General features: G+C 32.9%; 1 long non-coding RNA gene across 1 annotated transcript; it reads right to left on the bottom strand.

The window, feature by feature from the left end:
- Positions 1 to 1760: 1760 nt before the first annotated feature.
- On the bottom strand, positions 1761 to 15783 carry LOC128230245 (uncharacterized). The gene is made up of 4 exons (XR_008260188.1): positions 15410 to 15783; positions 9707 to 9809; positions 4298 to 4588; positions 1761 to 3916 (listed from the first exon to the last, which is right to left on the bottom strand). It is a non-coding gene; the product is annotated as an uncharacterized LOC128230245 (long non-coding RNA).
- Between the last annotated feature and the right edge of the window lie 3101 nt (positions 15784 to 18884).

Genomic DNA, 18884 nt, shown 5'->3' with positions numbered 1-18884 from the left:
TGGAACAATATTTCAACAGCACAAATTATTTCCCTTAATCGAGTGCATAAACAGTGTATAATTTATACACTGTTTATGCACATGAAAAAACGTAATAATTCTAGAATTGACTTATTTTCGCATTTATGAAGGTCGGATGTAGATTGACAAAAATCCCGACTATTTTTCGGACAGCTTTCACTAAGTGATGATAGTCGAGTACATTTATTCAAAACGGTACTAAGGTACCTACATTATTTAGGCAAGGCACTTGCTCAGTGTTTACCATGTATGATATTAACCGTGTAGAGTATCTATGATTTGGTTAAAAGGTGACTTTAAAACTGTAAATAAGATAAATATCGCATCATACATTAGTTTACCAATTCCGTCTTTGTGATAGGCTGATGTTTATATGGTGAAATTAAAGTTCCATTTTGCATTATAATAAGTTTGATATTTAATTATTATCATAATTTAACTCTACTTGTTTATGACACAAGAAATTCAATCGGAAAGTTAATGCAAATGTATTTTATTTTCAACGTTTGTTGTACAACTTACATCTTTTTAGTTTACCAATATAAATGCAAGTGCTCAGAGACTGTTGAGGAAGTTGCCTGGCATAGGGGCGGTTGACTGTCAGTAGATAAGGATTGACCCAACCTCTGCACCAACCACGCCTGTGTACAGTATTGTCTTCAACAATCTCAGATACACTGCATCATATTTTGATTATATTATATACATGTATATAGTTTGGATTGGTTGTTTGTTCTTTCACTTTTATTTACTTCTGCTTACGTTTGTTTCGTCGTATCTTGTAAACGTATTTCATTTTGGTTACCTGTTTAAAATCCCTTCATTATGGAGGAATTAAAGAATATCTGTCAATGTTTCTCCTTTCAAAAACAATGTGTGTGGGATGATGATACCAGCAGAATACCATCTGCCCATATATATTTGTCATCTGCCCACATCTACCCTCAACCTGTCTTCCAATTAATATATACTAGTCATCTGCCCACTTTCCGCAAGATATATATACTTGTCACATACATTTGTTATATCTGGACGGTATTATATTTTTTAACACAGGGAAAGGATATAATAATAATAATAATAATAATAATAATAATAATAATAATAATAATAATAATAATAATCGTTTGCTTACAACTGCTCAATTTCATTTATAAAATATATTTTCTCCAAGAGCATATTTGCTGAACTTTGATATCACAGTGACTGTTGGATACCACAGTGACTGAACATTTGATCAATTTATGATTTGATGGCTATCATTGGTATCAATATTAATACATACAAAACGTGTTTGACGTACTTAACGTGTCTTCTCTATGCTAAGCATTTCAGCTACATGCAGGATAATGGTTATTATTCAGAACAATACGTAATTTCAACTGGAATGGTATGTATGCAATACCGTCTTCATAAATCTTGTTTATAGAACGAAAAATATATTTTCCCAAACATAGTCAAAAAACATTAAATAAATATGATTTCGTATTTTCGTTATAGGATTGCCCGTCCAGTAGTAATTCAATTTCTCTTGATGGCATTTTTATTTATGGACTACCTCAGCAGGTTGAATAAATTGCATGTTGCCTTACTTCAATGTGAACACCTTTTGCATTAATATACACGTCTGGTCAGTCGATTGCAATCCGAACATATAGTTTGGATTATGAATGATGCAGCAGCGTAACGCAAATAAAAACAAAATCGACGGAATCTCATTTTACAATAACGCACACAAATTCAATATAAAATCAGAATCGGGAATCTGTTCCCTGATGCACATGCCATGTTCTGTTCAAAGTCTAATAAGCATGTTTAAGAATATAAGCATGTTTAAACAAAGTGGGAAGGGTTGCATACACAAGAATGTATAAAGCAAATAACAAAGGGTTGTAACCCCTGATCGAAGAGTCCAACAGAAAATGCAGCTCAAATACATATAATGACTGATAGTGTGGACAAGCTTCAACAAAATTCTTCATAAACTTGAGAAGTTGCTTTCACAAGATTTCCTTATTATATAAGTACATATATATGAAAAAAATGACTGAATGAAAATTCAAACCGTTACTTACAACACTGACTGATTGTCTACTAGTAGTGGGGTAGTTCTTTCATCAGGATATTTTCAAAAGTTGAGTTGGGTTTTTTTTAAATCAGAAAATTAAAAAAAAACTGGCATGAAATTATTTAACTTAAGCCTAAGGAGATCAGGATGAGGTACACTTAGGTGGTAAAGTTCCAATTCAACAGGTATATTTCCCAAACATTTCTTTCTGCTTATATCCAACAGAAGAGGAAATGTTGTCTGACGTACAAAATTCAATAAAAGTTTTTGTAAGTACCCATATGTATTTTACAAAACTATTTCACACTGAACCTAGGGTGCCCAGTAGAATTGAAATCTTGATTTTCTGGCATCTGTTGATGAATTTACAGACTTCTGATTATAATCAAGCAATTATATAATTTCAAAAATGGAGCAAAAAGCACAAACATCTGACAACTAACCCCTGGTATGCAATTTTCAACAAAATCCTTTTAAACTGTAGAAGTAACATTTACAACAAGCATATTCAGCATGTACTAATGGTTTAAAAAATGCATAAAACATCAGTTTTGGAGATAAAATATGAAAACCTGCAAACTCATCTTTTGTCATCAGTCTTTTAATGCTGGTTTGCAGATACATTGTATTTACGCAAAAAAACAACTCATTCCAAGACAAAAAATAAAAAAAGTTGTAAAAAACATTATATCTGTAAGAGTGCAGCTTTAAGTAAAACATCTTGTGAAAGTGACTAGAATTGTGTCGATATGACCCGGATGCCCCCACTTGCCTCATGTGATCTCAGGAAATGATCACAGCAGCTCTTAATAATTTCCAACCAAACTAAGTCTATTCACAGGTAATCCATTATCCTGATAAGTGGGGGCATTAAAATATTAAATGTCTTTAGATCATGTTTATAACACAGAAGCTTAATGAACAATTCATGTTCAATTTCGAAGCAGTCCTATTCACACTGATGGTTCTTCAAAGCAACTGTGCACCAGATCATCAATTTGCAAGAAAAAAAGACAATAATTATTGTCGAAGACTGTCACAAATTTGGTATTAATGTGTACAATGTATTGAAACTTACTAACTGAAGTACTACATAGTTTACAATTTATTCAAGTTTAGCAGTTATTAGGTATTTTTCCATTAAAAAAGATTACTGGGTATATCTACCTAGTAAAATTCATTCCTTATGCTTGATTGGCTAGTCGGTGTTATCACCTGATATTACAGAGTTAATTGTTTAGCTTACTTATGTCACCTGATTAAAAAAAGCCATCGAAGCTCAGTGAATACGACGCTGGACTTCAATTTTGGCGACACTTGTTTGAACCCGGTCTCCTACACATTTTTTTTTTTACATTTTGGTGTTTTTTTTTTACAATTATGGCATCAAAGGGTAACACATTCTATTAGATAATTGTCCTGAGATTCGTTACGAAAATTGGTGCCAATATGGTGTACAGTCCCTTTAAAAGAAAAAAGGTGTTGATGACCCTAGACATCTCAACTAAGTAGCCTGGAGACCAAACCTTTAACACAATTTCAATGACCAAGCTTGTTTGCCTGTTGTGAACTCTCTTCTTTATTTGAGCTATTGTCCTTTCAGGTATTTTCTCAGCTGCAAGCCTTATGCGGTAAGAGTTGGTTATGTGTTTGTCCGTTAGACATGCTTTAAAGATTGGTATGAAGATCTTGTTTTCTTCTTCAGACCACCTTTGTTTCTTTTATTGTGTAGAATCCTTTGATATTGGTTTACCATCTATGCTGGTCTCTCCCCTATAACAGTTTCCATCAAAGTTGGATCTCTTATCGAGTTATTGCCATCATCATCTGCAAAAAACATAGCAAAACTTTCATGCAGCATAATGTTAACAACTGGAATAACAATGGTGGGTTTTATTTTGACAAAACAGACAGTTAAGATTCTTTAATTATTTCAATATCCCAAAATGCACAATTATTGATTCCCAGATTCTAGAACAAATCTATCTAGAAACATGGCCAGTGTACCATGAACCTGCAAGCTCCGGCCACAGTGTACAGTTAGGCTAACTGATGTCAAATGTAGTTCGATTGTTATGACTTTTTCCAAAGAAATATACAAATAATTGAGAAAAAGATAATTGAGAAATTATATTTCACTTCAAAATTTTAATGGCAGTATTTACAACTGACACCTTTTGATGGAGGAATGTGTAAGCAACAATATACCTTTGGGGACTGGGTAATTCTGGATCGCTTCACTCCATCGTATACCATTTTGGAGGATTCTGCTTCTGCTGGTTGCTCTGCGGGGTAGGTCTGGGTCACTTCACTCAATCATATACAGGTTTGGAGGATACTGATTCTGCTTGTTGCCCTGCAGGGTAAGTCTGGGCGCTTCACTCTATAGTATACCATTTTGGAGGATACTGCTTCTGCTAGTTGGTCTGCAGGGTAAGTCTGAGTCACTTCACTTGATAGTATACCAGTTGGAGGATTCTGCGTCTGCTGGTTGCTCATCTAAAATATATAGGACCTACCCTTTAAAATCTCAAATGTTACTTTAATTTTAACCATTATATATTTTACAACGATTGTGAAGGATGCTATGATAGCTCATACTAAGTCACTCTCGTTGGCACAATGTTTCACGAGAGTGTCATCTTGTGTTGTGGGGGAAACCAGGGTACCCGGAGAAAACCCACTTGTCCGGCTTGGTGACCACTTACCAAACTCAAAGGCGCCCAGGCCGAAAATCGAACCCTGGTCGCCTTGGTGAGGATGTTACAGCTAGACAAATCACTAACAGATCTGGGCCCAACAACATGGTATGCACTGTTGCACTGTTGAGGCATTATAAACACAACACACTACGTTCAACTTTTGTTGGTGTTATGATAAAGTTTCGATAAATGGATAAACAGACAGACAGATAATGACATTATTTTAGGGCAAGTTTATAAAAACTATAAAAGTTAATTGCTCCAGACTTGCCCTTTATCAAGTTGAGTAGCATTCATTTTCAAAATTCAGTGTAAAACTACTTCTTGGCTTTAAAAACAGCTTGTCATGAAAGTGCTTATGGAACAGTGATAATTCAGATATGATAATATAATGATTTTCCTAAATAATCTTCATGCTTATTAGTCAGAATTTAATTCCTTAGTCCTTAGCATGACAAAGCCATCTTGGAATATAAAAATGGCCGAAATTTCAATTCCTGTATATCTATATATATTCTGTAGTATTAATGGGCAGACATAATTTTCTGCCCACAAGCATGCAAATATGATGCACAATAAAAGTTTATGCAAATAAGTTTTCTAACTTGGTTTATTAAGTAGTAAACATCATGAAAATCAAGAAATAATCAGTTAAAAAAACTCCTTCCCAGATATCATTTGCTGAGTCATTCAAAGAAAGTCCAGTACATGACAGTTAATGTTTTGCTCTGATGCCTTTTTTTGTTTAGTATTTAGTCGATTGGAAAGTGTTACTGTGAAAATTAGCCTGTGCTTACCGCCAAGGCCTAAAAAAAATACATTTGGTTCAGGTTACCCGACCCTACCTACGGAATAGGTGCCGAGCTTAACGTTTTTATAGTCAGTTGGGAAAAAAAATGAAAAACTAAAAAAATCTAAAAAATAAATAAATTCTTTTCTTTTTTTTTGCTTTTCAATATGTAGTTTAAAACCTTAATTGCTTATATAGAAGATAACTTTAACACCATTCTCCAATGATGAAAATGACATTCTTATATAAAGCCTAATAAAAAAAAAAAAAAAAAAGCCTACCTACCCTACCTATTTTTGAAAAGGATGTAACCCTAACCAAACAATTTTTTTTTAGGCCCAAGTACCTCAATCAGAACACTTTTGGCACTATTTTTTAAATATTTTAGTTATACTACAAAATTTTCCATTATCAATGATATTTCATGTATGATTCATACATGGATTCAAGACCAGCTGGTTAATATAAATGATATTTTTTTAAGATACCACAAGTCTACATGAAAAGTAATTTACTAACCGCACAGTCAAGGACTGCCATTTTTGTCCTAAGAGTACCTACATGTAAATATGGAACAGTTTTTATTTGTTATTTATTTCATGTAATTTTTAAACATTATTGCTACCTGTTTTGTTTCAGTAAATTAATAAGTCTTGTATTCCCAGCTTGCATTTTTGTCAGTAAAATTTGACAATTTAAGTAAAATAATTCAGGCTGTATCAATATTCTGTGATTGTGGCAAGCATGAAGTCATTCCTTGGGCCATGTGTCATGTATTAACATTTGATTATGAAAAGTCTTTGAAATAGCAGTATTTGAAATACTAAGTGGAGAATCGTGTTCTTTGGAACTAATGAATCTTCTGCAAGTGCCTTTATTGATTAAAATCATTACTAATTAAATGATCATGATCTGAAAAAAGCTTTTATAATGGATGTGCCATATCTATGTACTGTTCTGATTTAGGTACTCACCAAGTTACACACATTATCAGGCATTTTTCTACCCATTTTGGGGAAAAGACCGTAGACATTGAATTTTCGTCGTGAATTACATGTATGCCATTTTGAGAAATGCTTTACCTAAAAAATTGAACATTTTACAGTTAAAAGAACAATACTTTTTGTCTCCTGCAATTTAAGAAATTATTAAAATATTAGTTTCTAATCCCCTTCAAATGACCATTTCATGAAATGGCTGTTCAAAATATAAATCCATGAAAGTGTAAATATTTATCTATTGCCAAAAATCATGACTGTAAATGTCAAATTCTGATCTCTGAAGGTGATAAAAAAAATTAATATCACTCAATTCATAAGGATGTTAAATGTCAACCATTAGTCCATTTCAGGTAAAAATATTTTTTTTAAACTTTAATTGGGACTTTTTTCTCCAAATTGTGAAATAATTATTCTATATTTTACTAGGAGAATGGGTCAGATTGTAAGAGTTGTGGGAACTAGAGAAAAGGTACATCAGGTTAGGCCTAAAAAATGCATTTGGTTCGGGTTACCTGACCCTACATATGGAAAAGGCAATGACTCTACTGTTTTTCACTTTGTAGTCGAAAACCATAAATGCTTATAAATACAGCAGGGTTCGACACTAACGGTAGTCCGGTAGTCTGACTGTCTGAGACTACCAGATTTTTGGTGGGACTAAAAGACATTTTAAGTCAATAGTCCGTAGGACTACTAGAAGAAAGTAAATATCACATCAGTAAATCGAGCATAATTTTTTTATTACGCTTAAACTCGCGTAAAACGTGATGTCAAGAAGCTGATTATCACCAGTAAACACTCATTGTAAAGCTTGCCGAAGATGGCCGAGCAGTTCCGGACAACATGGACTGTTAACCGAATTTCGGCGCATTTCGTATAGCCTTTCGATCAATGTTTAAACCAGTCAGTGGAATGTCTTTATTTAGAAAGGGAAAAACCATTTTTGCACCCTATGATGTGTTTTAATCGTCAGACATGTACACCTCTGCCAATGTCAGCAAGGTGGATTTGGGTCCAATAAGTGGCAGAATTTCTAAATCCCTTGCATTTTCAGTCAAAAACAATGAAAGATACGATGAAGACAAACACTTGACGGTTGTTACTATTTTTAGATTTTCTGAAAATATGTCATGGTTATTATGGTTTAGAGTATTGCCAAATGTCAGTGTTTATATAAAGCAAACAGAAGGAACATTATGTATGGCTTATGAAATCTTTTAAACTGGCTTTTAGAAGAGCAGCTGATAAATTAATCATACTGCCAAAATAGGAATAATGCAGTGTAAGTGTAGACGACGACAGAATTGTGTGCGTTAATTTTCACGCCAAAATGCCGTAACATTTTATACATTGAAGCAAGGGCCAATACCAATAGAGACCAAGCCCATAGCGATAAGGCTACACATACAGTGTCACATGACCTCTTTATTAGGGACCTCCGACAAATACCCAGAAGCAGACGATAATAATGCGAAAGTTACCATTGACAATCAGATAACAAATGCATGGAACATGGTAAAACATAGCAATAAAAGCAAGAATAACATTAAATAAGTTCATTATTATTTATTGTATGCAACGTATAATTCAGGTAGAAAAATGTCTAGACTAATAATTTATTTCTAAATAACATCGGAATTTTGTTACAGTACAATAACAGTCTCTTTTTTAAAACTCAAATAAAGGGAAACAAAACGTGTATTTATTTCCTATCTGATCAACAAAAAAAAGATGTTTGTATAGATCCATTGTCAAAACTCAATGGACTTTGCTGTTTTTCTTCCTTTCTCCATTTAGAATCACCTGTTTTATACAAGTGCAATGCATTATTATCATTATTTATATGGGTCCTTCTGAGCTATTGAGTAATATTTTTTTTTTTTATAAAAATGCTTGTAAAATTGCAATTATACTTGGAATATAAATAAATAACATTTGTGTTTTCAAAACTTATATCAAGGATATAGAAAACAATAACTAAAATGTCCTGTTTATATATAACTACCTTATTGTTTCTTTCGATGAATAAATTTCCGTATTAAATGAAATGCAAAACTGTTCTAACAATCAGCATAGAAATTTTGAAACAACCATAGTCATTATAAATGCAAAGGTTTTTACTTTGATTCGCGTCATTTTTAAATATGATTTTGTTTTATCTATACGTATATACTTTTTGTGACCTTAATTAAATTTAATAAAAAAAATATGACTCACATAAACAGAGGTGCCTTTTTCACTAATATATCAAACAAACTTAAAAGCAAATGTAAATGCTTCGGATTTAAAACTTTTCGCGAAATAAGGAGACAAATTTCAAAATCAAACTAAATCGCAAGAAACCATCAATATTGTACACTAGTTCACATCATGATATTTCTTATTTTAAGGCTATTAAAACGGAAATATATGTATATTATGTACATTTACGTTAAGACATTTTGAGAATTGAATTAGTCTACTAAACAGTCCCTTGTTATCAATTATAATTTTAGCAGCATTAAGGGAAAATGTCAGTATTTCGGATTACTTAAACTCTCTTTACTATCACTCAATTATGAGACATAATTTGTGTTAAATATATATAACAGCGTAATTACACTACTGTTGATATGTGATGATGTCGGAGGACATGGCAGATAGCACCGGCAACTGATAAGCCATGCCTAATATGGACGCTGACTGATCAGCTAGTTTGACTGACAGGCAGCGTCATGTTAATTGTTATCTTACTCCCATATAAAAATAATTGATAACACTTTCGAAATTTATTTCATCATGTTTTTAAGCAATATATGATATGTTTTTTAGATTAACCAAGAATACTGAATAGTAGGATGTCAATAATCAAATATTGCTTATCAGTAGGATGCCTGTCATTTGTGCCATAACTTAAAAACCTTAAGATTTAGTCTATATGTCATAAAATATAGATGACATCATGTGGAGAAGTTTGAAACATATTGGCCCACATTTGGCCAGAGACAAGATCTCTCAGTGTCAGTTGTTTTGATTTTAGCTCAATTAGTGAATACCAGTTTGCCCTATAGATTTCACAATGAACATTTAAATAATTTATGATATCTGTTATACTTCAATATGATGAATTGATGTTACCACATACCTTTAAAACCATAAATTTTTATTGCAAAGCCTTTTGGATCTTTTTTCCCACCCCAGTGAAGGGCAATATCTTTTTGTGATGCTTTCCTTCCAGGCAAAGTCATCTGCAATAACAAGAGTTGATTTAATTGTAAATTAACATACTAAAACATACATGTACACTCCCCAGAGAGTTTTGTTCAGAATGCCAGGGGATTTGGGTCACATATCAGGGGATTTTTCATCATAGCTACATTGTATGTAGCACTTAGGTGTGTGTGCCAAATCACTTATTTCACCCCTTTTCTCCAACACTTTCATATAAACATTTTGTGAGACACTGTTATATTGCATAATAAAAGCACTCATTACAAAACAGAATACTTAATAGGAATATATATATAAATATTTCAGAGACCATTTAATGGGCTCAGCTTCCTCTAAAATTGGATACAATATCTGCTGTTTATCTGAAATTATGACTATCAGACTAATAGAAAATGGAACAAATATATATGATAAGTTTTCATTTTTTCCAATTGCCAAATAAACAGATTTGTTTACATTTGATCAAAGGGCAAATGCATTAACTTTAACTGTTTAAGTTCATTTTATAAACATGTTATCTTTTGGCAATCATCAAAAATAAATACATTATCATTTTAATAAATATCAATTAATCAGATTTATTGGCATATCGGCAAATTTGCCTTGGGCCATTTATAAATATAACCATAAATTAGGGCCAAGACGTACAAATAACATGACAAACAATAAACATACAAGCAAATTTTATATAAATGATTTTTATATAAGTGATACAACATTAAGCAAAAATTTCTTTAGTATTTACATGATTAACATTATAATATTACTGTTCTATATTAAAGTACTCTACACGTAAAATTTTGATTTATTAAGAAGCAGCTAATTCTTGTAACTTTTCATTTCTTAGTTTCATAGCATAGAAAACAAATTTTGTAACCTGTTTATGGTTTCTATTTAACATAATGTGCTTAAAGTAAGCCTGCGATGGCCAACTTGACCTTATACAATATTTAATTCTTAATTCTGAGTATGCACTGCAACATAAAAGAAAGTGATTCTAAAACATTTTGTGTACAGAGTTTAAGTCATATTTTTAAACATGTAGGTAGGGCATGACAGAGAACAGCATTTTTTGTAAGTTATTTTAATCCTCTTCTGTACCAAACAATTTACTGTCACCTTAAATTTAATATTAATCCTTTTTTTAAACATGTTTTTAACACAAAGTAAAGAGCTCTTAATTTGTTATATGCTCTCTGATTTGATAAATAATATAGTTTAATGAAAAGCCACCTTTCATCTCAACAGTCTAATCGACACTTGTTACATAATTTCTGTCAGTTTTTATCAAAAGGCACACATGTTGCATTGTTTTGATAAAAACTGATAGAAAATAAGTTGTTTAATTTCACTTGATTTTACATTATTTCAACAAAAGAAGAGCTGATGTTTGATAAAAACATAGGAATATCATTTAAAATAAGGATTCTTTATCGACTTGAGCTAACATCAAATAAGCAAAACAACAATTACACAAACTGCCAGGTAACCCGATAATATATCTCATATAAATGTATTTTCAATACGATTAAGATAAATCGTTCAAGAATTAAGTCAGACCTAGAAATTGCAAAAAGCACTTACAATATCATTGTTTAGCATGTTTTTTAGTCTAATATAATAGACATGTTATATGGGATTCTTCCAATCCCTAATGTCTTATTGCTAAGTGCAAAAACCGGGAGGATTTGAGAAATATTGAAATTTTATTTAGTGAAGTGAAACTTTATGTTTGAAAGGGATAATTAAGGTTTTTATGCATTTAAACACATGATTTACCTTTCCAACAAAAACGAAACTTGACTGACAAAGACATCAATAATGCCAAGCAGAAAAACTCGACCCTTATCGTAATTACTCGGCCATCTCTGACAAGCTTCAAATAGTTCTCTTAAATACAACCGTAACAACTCGGCCATAGCGCAATTGTTCAGATTGTTGTAAAACTCTGTGAACTGCAGCCTTTCAGGTGCTATTCATATCAAACTCATGATTATTAAATGGATATTTATTTTTGTTAACTTATATAAAATAACATTAGGCCAAATAAAAAATAGGTCCGTTATATTGATTTCAGTAACTGTTGACTCAGAAAGTAACAAAAATAGTGTCATCAATTTTCAGGTTTTCAGTACTTTTTAAACATGTTCCATGCTTCAAAGGAAACATTCTTTATTTGTCTGGTTAAATACTTTTACAAAGATGGTTGGATTTCAACTAAGTTATGGTACACCACTCTGCTATTATTTAAGACTTTCCAGAAACTGTTTTACTTTTCTTTATGCACCCATTTGCTTTCAATCACCCTCTGTAGAATGTAACTTCCCTGTAACATAATTACATGAAGAGTGGGACGGCAAATTTACCATATAAGCCATCAGCCAAGGAAACCTCAATGCTGTCAAGAGGACCTGGGGTTCAGGTTTGAAGAACAAGTAACATGCAGGTTCTATTGCCAAAATTGCACACTTAAGTCTTAAATATCAATCCGAAAGTCAGTATCTGACACATTTGTATCTGACAAGAAAATATAGTTCAATAATTAAAATATACCTGCCACAAAAGCACAAACTACCCGTAATTCACCTTTGAGTTCGGACAATCTAAAAATTCAGACATCCATTATTATTTTAAAAAATAATTTATTTTAGGTACCTAATTTTTGGACACCCAAAGAACATTGATTGTATGTATGTATGTATTTTTTTTCTTTAGACCTTGCGGTCAAGGATAACCCGTGAAAGTGCAAGCACTTATTTCCAACAGGGTCCTTTGTTTTTGCTGAAGGGACAGCACGCTGAAGAGAAAGTGGTGGGATACAAGGAAGTCCGGGTGCGATACCCTAGCTCTTTTTCGAAGGGACTCCTTGGTTCTTTTACGTGCTCGGTGTAAAGCACCGTAGCTCCGTAGGCGGACTTTTAACCACTAGGCCACGGAGACGGTCAAAACTTACAGTTACTAAGCCTCACAGATAAAAATTATTGATCTTTATCGTTACAATGCCTGGCTAGATTACCTAACCGTATACATCACTGTGATAAGTTAGTTAGTTACTACCCATCCTAAACGATTTATTACCTGTTGAAAAGGATGGGTGATATATTTAATGGAGGATTAAAGAAACAACAAGGGCAATCAAGTGATTAAGAAAACACAGACATGACATGTTTGTAAAACGATCCGCCAAAAAACTTTGAAACTTGTACCACACTATTAATATAGACTTTATGAAGCAATAAGCGTACAGTAATACTCATTGAAACATCAATAGAACAATCAAAGTCAACACATTCAATGATACAGGCAACTATTTAATGTGATGAATTAAAGTTAGAAATCCAATACTTAAGTTACAATCAAAAACACCACCCAGACACATTAATCCTGCATAGCAATATCCATGCTCTCCATGAGATCCTCGTGGGTATAACTGAGAGTTATGGGGCGTATAACTGAGAGTTATGGGACGTCACACAACGTGACTGTTTGATCTGAAGCTGATAAAAGGTGATTATTCATTTCAGTGCATGTATAAAATGGTGTTGAATGGGATTTTAATTAACTTGATGAAGAAGGTTTACCATACATGTAGATAAAATGTAAAAATGGTTATTTTCTATGAATTTCGGAGAGCGAAAAAAATAATTATTGGTGTCTGAACTCTAAGGTGAAGTACGGTAAATACATTCTGAAATCCAACTCTAATATTGTCAACTTTAAGTACATACATTTCGTAACAAATGCTTTTCGTACCCAAATCACAATTTTTTCAGGGAAAAATAGGTTAGGGTCGGCGGGAAAAAATAGGGTCGGTCGGGTAACCTGAAACAGACCTAATTTTTAATTTGGCCTTATCAAGTAATATTTTTTGTTTTTATAATATTTTATGCTTTAAGCCAGAATCCTGATCCGAATATCTACCCACTTTACACAAAAAAAATGTACATGACGGATTTGCCATATATATTAAAAATATCCATCATGATGATCAATTAGCCACAATAATGCACGTTAAGGGAACGTTTTTTAACATTTGGATATTTATTGTGTTCCCTATAACGAAGAGTCGCCAACACAAAAATTATCAAAGACTCTGAAGCGGCTGTTTATATGGACTAGATGTAGTCCACCAAAATGGCCGTCAAGGAGTCTTTTAACGATTTGTTTAATATGGCAGACTTGTGACGTCCACCATCCCAGCAAAAAGTAGCAAGCGGTCCTTGCGCAGAGAATCCTCGCGGCCACAATTTTAAATTATCTCCGTTATAAATTCAAATTTCTACGAAAATATTATTGCCTACTATTAAACACATATTAAGTTATGTCAGTATGCCCCATAAACATGTTATCATAAAACACGTACAAGTGTCGATTGTTTATCAAGTATCCCGATATCGGTAAATCTGGGACAAATTTGACTGGTTGTGTACATGTATAACGGTATTCGTGACCCATAATATAGTAATGTGAAAATAACAACTCTAATGACCAATTTAATCAAGTTCAGATCACTGTTGGATAAAAATTGAACAACTTTGTCATTATTATTCAACATCAATGCATATTATTACAGTATATCATTTCGCCCGTTGTTAAATGGTAGAGAGTTGTTGCGTTACAGGGATACATAAGAAATGTCTAAATAATAAAAAGAGTATCCCTGATCGCTCATTATTGTAGCTATGTCTAACTTGTGATTATGTACCAGTCAGAGTTAGTCCACCTACATGGCCGTCAACGAGTCTTTTGACGATTTTTTTAATATGGCAGACTTGTGACGTCCACCATCCCAGCAAAAAGTAGCGAACGGTCCTTGCGCAGAGAATCCTCGCAGTCACAATTTTGAAATTATCTCCGTTATAAATTCAAATTTCTACGAAAATATTATTGCCTACTATTAAACACATATTACGTTATGTCAGTATGCCCAAAAAACATGTTATCATAAAACACGTACAAGTGTCGATTGTTTATCAAGTATCCCGATATCGGTAAATCTGGGACAAATCTGACTGGTTGTGAACATGTAAACGGTATTCGTGACCCATAATATATTAATGTGAAAATAACAACTCTAATGACAAATTAAATCCAGTTCAGATCACTGTCGGATAAAATTTGAAAAAATTTGTCATTATTATTCAACATCAATGCATATTATTACAGTATATCATTTCGCCCGTTGCTAAATGGTAGAGAGTTGTAGCATTACAGGGATACATAAGAAATGTCAAAATAATAAAAAAAAGTATCCCTGATCGCTCATTATTGTAGCTACAGTCAGAGTAGGCATCATTTCTAAAACATTTTTCCTATCATTTGAATCCCTTTACACTAACATGTGAAAAGCATTGATATCAATGAGAGAAAAATAAGATTTACTTCATTTCAACAGCTATCTTAATTAATACAGAATTGCTTGAAATTATTCCACTTCCAGAACAAGTTGACTTTTTTATGCCAGCACCGCGCAGTCATAAACATAAAAAAACCGCTGATTACTCCCAGTGGCAATTTTTCTGGAAATCCTTAAATTAAAAAGATCAAGTTTCAATAGTTTACTGCCAAAACAATACATCTTTTCACCAGTTTAACAATTAAAACACAATAAACGGACCTCAAATTCTGTTCTGCTACTCCATAAATATTATCAAAATGGCCGACCCTATTCCGAGTCAAGCCGGGAAGTTTCAATTGGGCAACGAGGAACGATCGTGACAACTCGGCCATCTCCGTAGGCAGGCTTCGGGATATCGGTGACCAAATTGCTCGATTGAAAATTTTAATCAGAAAATATATCAAGGGAGGCAAGCCAAATATTATTTTTCTTCCCACAACCCAAGCTGGCGAATTGTGGGCAGATTTTTAAACATTAAATTATCACCCCTGAAGACCAAATGAATGAAATAAAGGTACCGTATTTTTGGGAAGATTTCGTACTGCCCACATTTACGGTGTACCTCCCACAACGTTGGTCTGAGGACTACGATTCTTCCCACATGTACGGTATTACAAAACTATATATATATATATATATATATATATATATATATATATATATATATATATATATATATATATATATATATAACTTATTGATGAAGAGATATGCGATTATATTTAATATTTGTTAGACAAGTTTCATTTTTCTAAGCATGGGTGACATATCAAACTAATAAACAAATTAAACTAGAAATACCACTGAAGGTAAAAAATACCCCCAGACACATTTAAAGCACTAATTTCAGAGGACCACAACTCCATCAAAAATTATTTCAGCAAAACAAACCGATAGCATTCACATATTAGGCTTGGTATCCCGCATTGTTGTGTAGTTTCATGAAATTCCGACAAAGGGCTGCTGAGAAATGTCTACAGCCAGACACCCCAAAAACTATGAATTCTATTAAATGTAGCCCCGATACACTTTGTATATGGGGAGTGGGGATATAAACATACATGTAAGAATTTCAGTTTTACGAGGCAACAGTAAATTGTGGGGCTGTGTAATGCCAGGAAAAATGCATATTGACAGGCAAAACGACGTGATTTACGAATTTATTAGAAAACAGTACTTCCTATTGATATTTTTAAATTGTTAATTTGTATGATTGAAAGCCCTACCATTCAAACTAGCAAATCCTTACTTGTTTTGTAAAGAATCCTTTTTACACCCCATTTGGTCCAGGCAGCTTCTGGATGTTTGTGCTGTCCAAGGCCATTTCAAATTTGTGGCCAGACTTGTAGTTTGGCCACATCACCTCTGTGTTGTCTTTTTTTAACCATTTTTCCGAGACCATGGCCACCTCATCAGTGTTTTTAAATTCCACCACCAAATACATTGCCTTACATAGTAAAATCAAAACTATTAGCAAATCTTTTCTTAATACATAGCATCTTGCAAGCACAAATTCATAAATGATGACCTCGCTTAAAGTATCTTAAATTATTGGATTGCAAGTGTTAACTTATTAAAACCACTTCACAATAGGACCACTGCATCCTTAAAATAAATGTCTGGGACAAGCAGTGATTTTTTTTCAAAATACTGCCTGTGCCTTTTCAATTTGGAAAATTAGCACGAAATGACCAACAAAATTGGGAAAATTGTTACATGGTCATTTTACATAAAAAAATAATAATTTTCTGCTTTTACTGAGATTATAATATGTAATATGTGTCCATACAGACTTTTTCTATAACATGGTGATGCAAGACAGCAATTAACAAGCTTGTCTGACTTTTTTTATCTTCTTCTTATATTAAACATTGATGATTAATATGAATACTGGTTAGCGACCTATTATTCGCCCGTACCACTTTTTCGCCCACCCAGTTAAAAGCAGTCAAAACGAAATATTTTACACAAATCAGTATGGCGTTTCATTGCGGCATCATTTTTGACAGATATCAGCTGTTGTTTGCGTTCAAATGTAAGTAGTATGTGGAATTTGACCAAAATAAACATTGTTTACACTTCTGACGGCAGACGGTAAGTTGAATGCGGGGATTACGTCATCACGCGCGCCCTCATTTGCATGAGGCCCTGTAAGGATTTTTTAATTTTCATTATACCTTGCACTTTCAGACGTCATTATCAATTTTAGAAAAAGCAAATGGTAAAACCTGAAAACGGTGAAGTAATTGCTGATTTTTTCGTCTAAGGGAAGCAACTCAAATTTGAATTAATGATAACATTCTTGTACGGACATGCTATGTCCCTCTTCGGAAGTCTATAAATAACCATACGTAGTGTAGGTCATGTTTTAAGAAGGAATCCCGGTAGCTTTTTAATTTCTGTAAAGAGGTGGCTTACCGAGTAGGTGCTGTATCATTTTAAACATACATAAACAGTATGTAATAGTTAACATATTATATTTATTGATCAATTGTCGTTTTAAACGGTCGCTAGACTTGTCAAATAAAATAAAAATGTTTAAAGATATAGTTTAGAGAGAAATATATGAAAACATCGTATGAACAGCGAATTAATGGGGTGGGCGAATAATTGGTACAGTAGGGTGCTTGTTTTAGCGAAATTATAGGGGTACTTTGCGCGTTCGGAATCCCTAGCTATTTTTAAAAACAAATTACACAGTTTTTGTGGGAAGAGCCAACCTATTTGAGTGTAAAGTTTTATCGTAATAGCTATCTTGTGTCAAAAGCAACATAGGAAAAACCTCCATTTCCGGCCAAAAAGGGGTCGCTAACCAGTACTGTACTGAGAAATGCATTTTCGAATTCAAAACACTACTGACGACAACATATGTTTGAACTGGTAGTTAATTGTGTGTCCGTGTTATTGAAGTCTGTGTATTAAGTTTTGCACTCAAAATCTAATTAAGTCATTATTTAGAACAAAATAGTTGAGTACAAAACATTGAGATACTTAAAACAAACATAAATAAATTTCCTTCGACGCTGTGAAACTACTGAATACCATACTTCATTGACTATGGCAACAACTGTCAGGTTAAACGTGTATTTTGCATTACGAAAAACCGAAAATGAACTGAAAATTAAAACCGGAAGCAGGAAAATAATGGTGCGTCCTGCAAAATATTCCTGGCAAAAAAAAACTGTAAACAAATATTGGCTATTTTGCGGTTACCGGACCGGATTTTACCGAATACGAGGACGGATAATATCTGAAAGTTTGCTATCTAAAAATGTATGTAATAAAAATAACTTCAATGAAATGCGAAATTAACTTTGCAGGTTTAAATTGTAAGTAAAAAGAAACTCAGGAAAAAGGGAAAAAATGAATTCTTTTTTTTTTTGAAAAATGGAGGCTTTTTGGCCATTCGGAACTCCTCGGCCATTTTTGTCAAAAACAACCTCGGATGTATGCAGGTACATCAGTTGAAGTAGTTCGTAAAAAATTGAATTATATCATTAATTAAATGTAGTGTTTTAGAGTTGTATTTATTGATCTAAGTTTAAATTGATTGCCATTAAATTGTATTATTGCAAACATATTTAAGAATCCCAAGAGTAATGTCACAAAGTTTAACTGCTAAATAAAATTACTACGCGATCTACTTGCAGCGGACTTAAACGTACCACTTTTTGAGTATGTAAACCGTCCAAAT

The sequence above is a fragment of the Mya arenaria genome, chromosome 4 (assembly GCF_026914265.1).
Source record: "Mya arenaria isolate MELC-2E11 chromosome 4, ASM2691426v1".
In the NCBI taxonomy this organism is placed as follows: Eukaryota; Metazoa; Mollusca; class Bivalvia; order Myida; family Myidae; genus Mya; species Mya arenaria.
Note: the sequence above shows the minus strand (reverse complement) of the source record. Positions and strands in the feature narration are given on the sequence as shown.